Source organism: Chelonia mydas, chromosome 10 (assembly GCF_015237465.2).
Source record: "Chelonia mydas isolate rCheMyd1 chromosome 10, rCheMyd1.pri.v2, whole genome shotgun sequence".
Taxonomy (NCBI): domain Eukaryota; kingdom Metazoa; phylum Chordata; order Testudines; family Cheloniidae; genus Chelonia; species Chelonia mydas.
In genome coordinates this window covers 26,876,472-26,886,669 of record NC_051250.2, presented here as the reverse complement: position 1 = coordinate 26,886,669, position 10,198 = coordinate 26,876,472, and the positions used below count along the sequence as shown (strand labels likewise).

Sequence of the window (10,198 nt, the reverse complement as noted above, 5' to 3'; positions counted from 1 at the left end):
ACCTAAGTTGGGGTGTTTGTCACGGGTCTTCTTGTTTTTGTATTTAAATAAATAAAGCCGGAAACTGTCTTGCCACAGTTTTGCTGCAGATAGTTATATCCTCATGTGTACTGTGCGTGCCTATTGGCGAGCACTTTAGTAAATTATCAACTCACCGCTGTGAACCTGCCAACTTGCTATAACAACTCTGCTTTAAAAAAAAAAAAAAAAGTGTTTGTGATCAGGCTTTCTCTTTGTCATCGTATGTGCATGCAGTATGATCAGTTGAACAATAACCATCAATAAAGTTTCACAAGATTTGAAAACAAAGTTTCTGTAGCATTTATATCTAAGAATGAAAAAAATTATCTTTAAAAACAGAAAAGAGAAACTATATTAAAATAGTTTTAAAAAAAGGGGGGGTGGACAATAACATTTATTTCTGCTAGTGAGGGAATGAGCCATTATGATTTCAATCCCCACATTTAAGACCAAATGTATAAAAGACAAGTTTCCTGATTTTTTTAAATAAATGTAGTCAAACACTGAGGCAAAACTTCTGAAAAGCATTTACCAAATATTATGCTTTCAATTCTAAGTATGAAAAATGCATCTTTTTTGAAATCACACACATAAAATGACTAATGTGGGGAATAACAGAATTTATTTGCAATTTTAATGGTCATTATATGGTTCTACACTCTCTACCCTCCCCATGATAGTGTAGCATTTTAATCTATCACAACAACAACAAAAAAACAACCCACCTTGAAAAGAGTTAGGGTGCCAGCCCAGATTGAAAGAACTTTTTGTTTGTTTTTGGTTTTTTTGAAAACTCCTACAACGTGCAAGTCAGTCATTTTAAAATGTATGTCTGAAATAGTTGTGTAAGAAAAGGGTTTGGAATTTTTTTACGATATATATTGGGAACGTGTTCACTTATATAAATAACTTAATAATATGAATTATAACAAAATGATTAATACTATGTGTGGAATATAGTGACTTCTAAACGGATAAAAGAACTGCAAACCCAGAAATGTGTATATCTGTCTTTAGAAATTAGTGTTTATATCACTACCGTGGTTTGTGAATAAAGAAAAATGGTTTGTAATATCAAAAATAAAAGCTTAGTCTGAAAAGGTATAAGTAAGTTGGTGTTCAAAGTCGTTTTGCTTTTCCTTTTTTATTTTGTTGGTTAAAGGTATTTCCAGAGCCATACTGTACACACTGTACCTATACATCAGTGATGACAATGGTTAACAGCTCTTTATCTGTTTAAATGAAAGGAGTAATTAAATTCAGTGTGGTGAGCTGAAAGTTCTTTAGACTATTTTAAATAAAATAAGGCATGCCTACAGTACTGTGTCTGACACATTTCTCCATAAAGAAGCCTCCACTGCATGGCATACAGGGAAAAATCATATTTGTCAACAAGAAAAAAGGAAGTTCAGACATTTTCCATGATGACTTTCATTGAAAATGATCACAAAGTGCTTTACAAACTAGAGGGTATCACTTCCGCCCACCACTGACCTGCAGGGGTGCTTGAACAATTTGCACAGTGGGGGTACTGAGAGCCACTGAACCAAACTGTAAAGCCTGTATATAATGGAAACCACTGCAAGTCAGGGGGTGCAGCAGCAGCACCCCTCGTGCCAGCACCTATGCTGACCTGCATCCACCTCACTGGGGAAATGAGGCAACGGGTGAACAGTGCACAGCAACACTACACAGGGCAGAGGACAGGAAGGGAAGAGTACTTTATTCAACTTACGCTGCTAGCAAAACGGCTTCACTTTTGGAGGGTTCTCCATTATGCTGTTTCTAGTATCGGTGTCAGGGCTGGAGGGAAGGTAGTTACATTGTCCCAGGCCTGGGTTTAGCAAGGGGTACAGGACTCCTAATGAGCCTGAGCAGTTTAGCTGCCGCTTGTCACATAACGTGAATGCCAGCATAGGTTAGCTGACTCCTCTCTCAGCCAGCCTCGCCACAGCTCTCTTCTTCAGGCCTGTTATCAGGGGAAGAGGGTGACCCCTGGAGAGCTCAAAGCTAAATACTGTATGCCTAGTAATTAAGTAGCTGGCTCTGGCCCTAGGCTGCTGTCTTTGGTGAGCAAGGAGAAGATAAATAGAACCTAGCACCTTCTTAAGAAATGTTACCTACTTCTTCATGCTGCCACACTTCTACCCATAGCTTTTGTGGGGAGAAACAGAAAATCCCCAGCCCCTGGGTGGAAGAGGAAACTACAGAAATTCAGTATTGATTGGGGAGCTGAGTCAGTGGAGGGGTCATTTTTGTGGGCAATAAATGAGCAGAGTAAGAGCTAGGGAGGGATAAGAATGGGAAAGAGAAATGTGAATTAGGACAGAAAGAATGTGAGGATGCACATGTGCACAGGGTGGTACTGGACACCATTTGCTTCAACAATTTCAGAAACAGAGAAGACGGGACACCATTGGAGGCCTGCCTGGTATCCCTGCCCCATTTATCCCAGTATATACTCACAGTGCTGCCCTTGGCTTGGTCACGCACCATTCATTTGGTAAGATACAAATATAAAACATTGTACTGATTACAAAGGGAAGGGGAAGGGAGAGCTCAGTGGTTTGAGCATTGGCCTACTAAACCCAGGGTTGTGAGTTCAATCCCTAAGGGGGCCATTTAGGGATCTGGGGCAAAAATTGGGGATTGGTCCTGCTTTGAGTTCAGGGTTGGACTAGATGACCTCCTGAGGTCCCTTCCAACCCTGATATTCTATGATTACATTACTATTTAAATAAGATTTTTAGGAAAAACCTAAACCAATAATAAGTTGGTATAAAAACTGAGTAGGAAATGGAAAAATAGAATGAGGGCAAGGGAGCGCAGGTGACGCTCGAGTTGGCAGATACCCATGAGACAAAACATCTCAGACATGCTCTGTCATTTCAGAACATAATTTTTTTAAAGCATATATTTACTGAACAGTACATTCAAATATAAGTAAAACTGAACAACAGCAAAGACAGTAAAAGCCAAAGGAGACATTGAGATTGCAATACATACATGTTTCAGGCTATTTTTAGCCTAATACAACTTTAATTGTTGCAAACCAACCATCTAACATTTAAATTTAATCCCTTTAGATAGCCTAATAATTGCACCAGTATATTTATCAGCCCATCTCTTATCTCTAAAGGGACGTCAGTTATGTGTTTGCTTGTTTACTGGTTTGATTAGAATTTAACTCCCCTTCTTTGGTGAAAAAGCCTTACATTTTCTCTTGTCTCTGATGAGTTTGTGCCCATAGTCGGAAGTGCTGTTGTATTGCTCCCCATACACACACACACACACTCCTCCAAGTGGTGTTTGAAGGTCTGTTGGATGTGTGTGGGGGGGTGTATATTCTGTTTTGGATTGCAACATTTATATCACTTCCACTGTCGCAAAAAACAGTCTGTGCAAATGTTCTCCTCCCTAGAGTAAAAATAAAACGTTCTCATTTTCCTGGGCGGGGGGGGGGGGGAGGAGGAGTACCCTTGCTTGAGTGGGAAAGGAAACTTGTTTTGGGGGTTATGATTGATTGAAGGCATTGAAATACTTTCTGAAAATGACTGTTACAGACTGTTTTAAAGATTCACCTTGATGCTTCATCTACCACAAAAGGGCAGCAATGAACCCCTTATAATAGTTTGAGCTGTGTGCCAGGTCTTGACAGAACTGGTGAATAGTCCTCTCTTTACTTTTATTTGCATCCCAGCAGAGCAGTTTGTTGTCTCTCTGAAAGCGAAGTTTTTCTTCTGGCACCTTTTATAACTCTCTAATGATAAATTTATCTAGTGCTTTGCATACCATTAACTGTCTTGCAGCTTTTTATGGGGTGCAGTATTGGCCCACCCCAATATCCAGTATTCCTGGGTAATATTTAAAGGGGCATCATCAGCTTGAAATATAGTCAATTAAAAAAAAAGGTAAAAGTATTTTCTGGTCCAACAGCTGCTTCTGAATTCCCTGTGCCTATTTATACAGTTTTACAATCATATGTTTCTACTTTTAAAAATGTTTTTCTCTCCTCTTTCCGCACAAACCAAAGAGGAATCTGAGTGACTTGCAATGTAGGTGAAACAGTGAGACTGACTATATACAGAGTGCTGTCAAATTCACCATCGTCAAACTTACAATAGAAAGATATATATTTTTTCTTCTTTTAGTTACAATAATCTCAGGCGCTTTTTAAATATACTATTTTTACATTTTTAGAAAGCAGTGTCGTTTTTAAGTTGATGAGAGCCCTTTAAAACATTGTTCCAGTGACGTATCTGCAGAATAAAAACAAACTAAACCTTGATTCTATGGCTGTCTTTATCCTCCAAGCACCTTACAAAGCAAAGAGTTAAATACTTACCGGGGGATTAATCCACTGGGGGAGGCGGGGGGTGTCATTTTAGCGGGTCTAGTGAAGACCTGCTAAATCAACTGCCGAGGGCTCTCTCAGCGACTCCGGTACTCAGAATGAGAAGCATAAGGTAAGTCGACAGGAGAGTTTCTCCCATCGACCCAGACACTGCAAAAGGTCTACCTAAGCTATCTTGACTCCCACTCCATTATTCACGTAAGCTGGAGTTGGATAACTTAGGTCAACTGACCCCCGTAATGTAGACCTGCCCTACGTTATTCTGCACTACCTCCCAGTGTACACACACTATGCCTGAATTAAAAGTCACTTAGTCCACAATAGCTGTTCCAGTCTATATCCCCATGTAGACAAGGCCTTAGATTGGGTGTGGGAGAAAATGTTGATCCGAACAATGGGAGCTCAATTTTTCATAAAATGCTATCTTTAATTGCCATCTGGATCACTGTTTTAGCTTTCCTCTGAAAGTCTGCACCTTTCATCATGCAGTACCCATCCCTAATAGCCATACTGTAGTGTCAAGAGTAGTGGGTATGGCTGAACCCAAACGTTGGTATAGAACTTGAAATTATATGAGAGCTATTGAGCCATAATGAAACTTAAAAATAGGGAGTGTGATGGGTTGCCCCCTCCCCCCCCCCACTTCTGGGGTGTCACCTGATGTACCGGCGTCCCACTGAGCCTGCCCATTCCATCCGCCTGGGCTCCCTCACCCTGTCCTGATTTGCCAGGCCCTCAAGCCTCCTCTAGCACACACACAGGTAGGGACACACCACACTTCAGAAAGACACAGACACCGATATCAGCTCTGCATGGGAAGAATCAGCTTGGGGATTGCCCAGCACTCAAGTGCACACACCAAATTCTATTGTCTGTACAGTGTAAGCTCATGAAATTCACTCCCTCCCTTCAGTGTGGAGGAAGATATGCACAGCTTCCCCCTGCCCCTCCCAGTTATGAATTCCACAAACTGAGTTTTAGAATAAACAAAACAAGTTTAATCACTACAAAGGGTAGATTTTAAGTGATTATAAGGGTTAGCAAACAGGTCAAAGCAGATTACTGAGCAAACAAAAACAAACATGCAAACTAAGCTCAATACATTAAAGAAACTGGCTAAAAGTAGTAATGGCTTACCCTAAATGTTGTTTTAGGCATTTCATTCACAGGCCAGACACCTTTTTCAGGCTGGGCTTGGCTCAGCTCTTCTCCCCTCCCTCCTTGTTTCTAAGATGTTCTCAGCAGTCATCGTGGGTGGGGATTCAGTGAAGAAAGCTCCCTGATTAGCTCACTTCCCTGCCTTAAATAGGATTTACATATGGTGGGAATCCTCTCTTTCCCAGTTTGGTTCCCACCTCCATTAGTGGAAAAATACTAGTAGGCCAAGATGGGGTACAGTACCGTGTGCCATGACCCTGCAGTGTCAAAGCAGCATCCTAGGTAGGTGGAAGATTAGCATCTTCAGAGTCCTATTGTTCTCCCTAATGGTCCATCCAGGCTGATTGCCTACTGTCTGGTGAGCATTCCCCAGGTCAAAACACAGTTGTAAATTGTTACATAATCAATATTCCCAACTTCAGATATAGAAATGTTACAGGCATACAAATCAGATAATCATAGTCAGTACATACCTTTCCAATGATACCTCACATGATCCATCTTGCATGAATCATCATAGTTATGCCATATTCATATCATAAGATCTCTATGAAGTATATGGGGTGCAGTGTCACAGGGACGATAGTCAAAAAGGCTGGGCTCAGAAAGTTAAAAACACGGGATGAAATTCTTCTGGCCCTACTGAAGTCAATGGGAGTTTTGCCACTCACTTAAGGGGGGAGGGATAGCTCAGTGGTTTGAGCATTGGCCTGCTAAACCCAGGGTTGAAAGTTCAATCCCTAAGGGGGCCATTTAGGGATCTGGGGCAAAAATTGAGGATTGGTCCTGCTTTGAGCAGGGTGTTGGACTAGATGATCTCCTGAGGTCCTTTCCAACTCTGGTATTCTATGATTTTAAGTAAAACCAGTATTTCACCTGTGGTATCCAACAACAATATTCTGTTATTGCATTAAAGTATAAGACACATGGATTTCCATTTACAGAGAAGAGATACTTCAAGTACACCAGATAACTGATAAGTAACAGATGGGTGCATGTGACTAGGTCACACATTTGTAGTGAAGATAAATGGATGCTATAGAACATTGAAAAGCTTCACAAATAACTAAGGCCCAAGTTCTGGTCTTCATATAACATGATTGCATTATATAAATAAACTGTTAGGTTAAGTTGAAGAAACAACTTCAATTTTATACTAGGCAGAAGAACTTAACATTTTTCCAGTTAAAACTTGGTCTAGAGTGGAACCATCACTAATGTTGATGACTTAAGGGCCTGAACACCAAGAGCATCAAGATGCCAGAAAAATAAATGCAATGATATGTTCAAATTCTTTAAGGTAGAGCCATTAGTCCAGGTTCAATGCTGATTTAAACCCCATGCAACCAATAGGTTAAATTCAGGTTGAATCAATCAAAAAGAGTTATTGCAAGCAATAGAAAAAAAGACTCCTGAGGTAGCAGCTGCCAGAGACTGCATATTGTGGTCTTCCCTGCTTGGACACTTACATTTTCGAGTGGGGACACAAGGAAGGTAAATTTGTGCTGACAAAGCCAATTTGAAGGGTAAATAGGCTATTCTTCCTCTTCACCCCAAGTCATGAAGGCCAGTCCCAGCTGTGCTCCCACAGAGAAGCTTGCATGCTGCAGGATAGGAGACTATCTGGTCCCCTATAACATGAATCAGTTGCATCAAAGCTACAATATAAAGCCCATTACTGTACTTCTTTCCCTATATTGCTGGAATTATATTTAACAGTGGGGGGAAAAAAAAAAAACTTACTTACTATAAAAGATGACCCAGTGTCCCCTGCTGAGGGAACCTATTCTAGAGAAACCTGGGGAATTTTGCTCTGAGTCAGCAGAGCCTAAGAGAATTAGAGAGATCACTTTAAGGTTTCCAAGAAGAGAAGGCACAGGGGAAGCCCATGCTCTAATGCTTTGGGCCCTTCTGCTACAGCAACCGAGAACATAAAAAAAAAAATCTCTTCTCTAAGGCACAGGCTTGCAACAGAGATCCTGTCACAACAATATTTGTAACATGCTTTAATCAGAAATAAGAAATACAAATTGAGGTGTTTGGGGATTTATAAATTCAGCTTTTCCAAGTGTGTGTGTGTGTAGGAGGCACATAATATGACCTGGACCCTGTAAATGCAAGAAAAGATACATTTATCAAAATTAGGAAGGAAAACAAATTGACTAGGAAGATTTGAAATGTGAAACATTTGTAACCAAGCCATAGAGCCTAGTAAACAGCTGCATTTGGTTGATTTATGTATCTTTCATGCCAATAACCAGCTGTTCTCCATTCCACCCCTGCCATATCTGTTAAATAAGAGGGCCAGAGCACAGGCTTATCCTAACTCCTCTGTTGTTTCTGTGGCTCGAAGGGGATTTTAAAGAAGCCACAAGAGACAGCAGCTGAAAATTCCTTATCTGCCGTTCCGCCGTCCCATTCCCTCTCTGGCTGGGCAAGTAGCAAGCATGAGATGAGATGATCCTGGTCAATAGTGTGGCTTGCTGGGAGCTATGTATTGATGCAAATTAGAGTGGCTTTAGGGCTGCTGTAACTTTCACCGGGAGCTAACATGGCTCCTGGCAGGCCCTGGGATTGGGGGGGGGCGGGGGGAGGGAGGGGAGAAAGTCAAAAAGAGGGTATAAACCCACCTATGCCCCACCCCAAGGTGCAACCAACACTGCAGTAGGGGATCTGGGCTGAGGTTCTTAATGAAAGAAAGTCACTTATTAAAACAAGTAATGAGATCACAGGAGAAATGTAGAGTCACAAAACATCAAATACAGTACTACAGGCATCAAGGTATTACATTTAGGGAGTGTCTAGAATGACAATACATGTTATTTTAGCAGCAGTGTTAGTAAGCATGGGGCAAACAGGAAGCACAGAACACTGCTGTAACATTAGTACTTATCCATGTTGTCAAAGTAAATTCACTTCTTGCATAGAAGGAAAGTTAAGAAAACTCTCTTTTAAAAGGGTGCTTGCCTATTCATGTAGCTACCTAAAATGCTGGCTCCAGGCTTTGTGATGCATCTGCAAAGAGCTGAAGCACTGAAAGGACAGGCTGGGGGAACATAAGGGTGCAAGCCTGGCTTTGTGCTGCCCAGATTCTGTCCCAGAACGTCTAACATTTTTGTAGTGCCGAGTGCTACAGCTGTTCCTCCTACTGTCGCTGGTGGAACCCCTACAGCAGCACTTGTGGGAGCTGATGGAAAGGTTGATGGTGGAGTGGGGAGAGTAGCATTTTTTATGTCAGCCCTACAACGCTCCTGTACCAGGGGACTTTGCTTCCAACCCCGGTGACAATTTATAGCGTTTATAGATTTGGCCCAATAGTCTCTTGTTTTTCATTCCTACATACACAAAGTACAGAATAAGAACTGTAGCAGATCTTACACTCTTGTACATTTTGTTTTATAAGCAGGGTGCTTAGGTTGGGTTAAGGATAATCTGAAAACTCTGATTTTTTTTCTAATGTCTCAATTATCAAAAGCAAATCGACTTCTGTGAGAAGCCTATTCATGTTGTGAAGAAAAGCCTGATATGTAGTAGGATCAAAACTGATGGTCTTTGAGAAAAGGTAATGAAAACGTTACCCTGTTCAACTGCTTGTAATTGATCATCTGCTTGACTGGAATGATGCCCAGATCACCAGTCATTCTTAATGTACATTCAGTCAGAAACCTGTAGGGTCGGATTCTCCTTTCTTTTACTCCAATAAAGGAAGCTTCCACTAAAAACTGAGAGCAAGTAATACAGAACATCTTCTGACAGCCCAATGAACAATGGTATGCCCTCACTTAGAGCCTTTTCTACAGAACTGAGCACTGTTAAACATTTTAGCTGAAATTGAAAAATCTTCGAAAAAGGCAACATGGAGATTTAGGGGGTTTCTCTATGGTTATGTAATTGTAAAAACTAGGATAATTTAGTCTCGTATCATGTGGAGTTACAGGTTGTTCAGAGGGCTTAACCAGAATTAGACTCTATATTTTTAGCATACCGTCTACAGTGTGACGATCACACATTGGCCTATTATGTAAACCTAATGCATGTAATGAAATTCAAATGAAAATGCCTGTTTTATCCAAACTCTTTATAGCGGCATTTACACTGTCACCTCTGAAGCACTAGATTTCCATAATACAGCATGAGGTTGTGTAGCATTTTCTTTAAAACTTGGCCTGGTCTTGGCAGTGAAGGCAGTTTGCTTTAATAACTTCTTGTTTGTCAAGGACTCTCCTCATGTGTTACAATACCTCGCATTGCACAAAAGGTTAAAAAGACTGGACAATAAAAGCGTAACAACCTGTATTTGGCTAAAATGTGCCACAGGTTCCCGCTGACTCATGCATAGCCCTTCTTAGAAAGCGGAATAGTCACTTTAGGTTAAAACTCTACAGTTACCGCCATGTTGCAGAGAAGGGATGGAGGCAGGGGGAAAGGGAGTAGTGTAGAGGAACACCACTCAAATGACATCTTAGAGCCATTCTTTCTGCAGAGTGCCTCAGAGGGTGCCAGAAGAACTATGCTGAGGAGTGAACCCTAGCAGTGCCAGTCTCCAACTTCTAGAAGGACCACATGCCTTTCCAGCTGTTAAATGACTATATAAAATGTTGTATGGGGGAAGCCACTTGCAATGCACATTTTATGGTCAGGCCATATCCAAAATTGCCAGAGCAT

At 41.1% G+C, this 10,198-nt stretch overlaps 1 protein-coding gene across 35 annotated transcripts in view; it reads left to right on the top strand.

Annotated features, from left to right (window-relative positions):
• The window catches only part of RBFOX1 (RNA binding fox-1 homolog 1), a 2,389,987-nt gene extending 2,389,096 nt beyond the window's left edge, over positions 1–891 (top strand). For all 35 annotated transcript variants that reach the window (XM_037911685.2, XM_037911680.2, XM_037911681.2 and 32 more), the window contains one exon: positions 1–891. This exon is cut by the window's left edge. The gene's annotated coding sequence lies outside the window, so the exon portion shown is untranslated.
• The last annotated feature ends 9,307 nt before the right edge of the window (positions 892–10,198 follow it).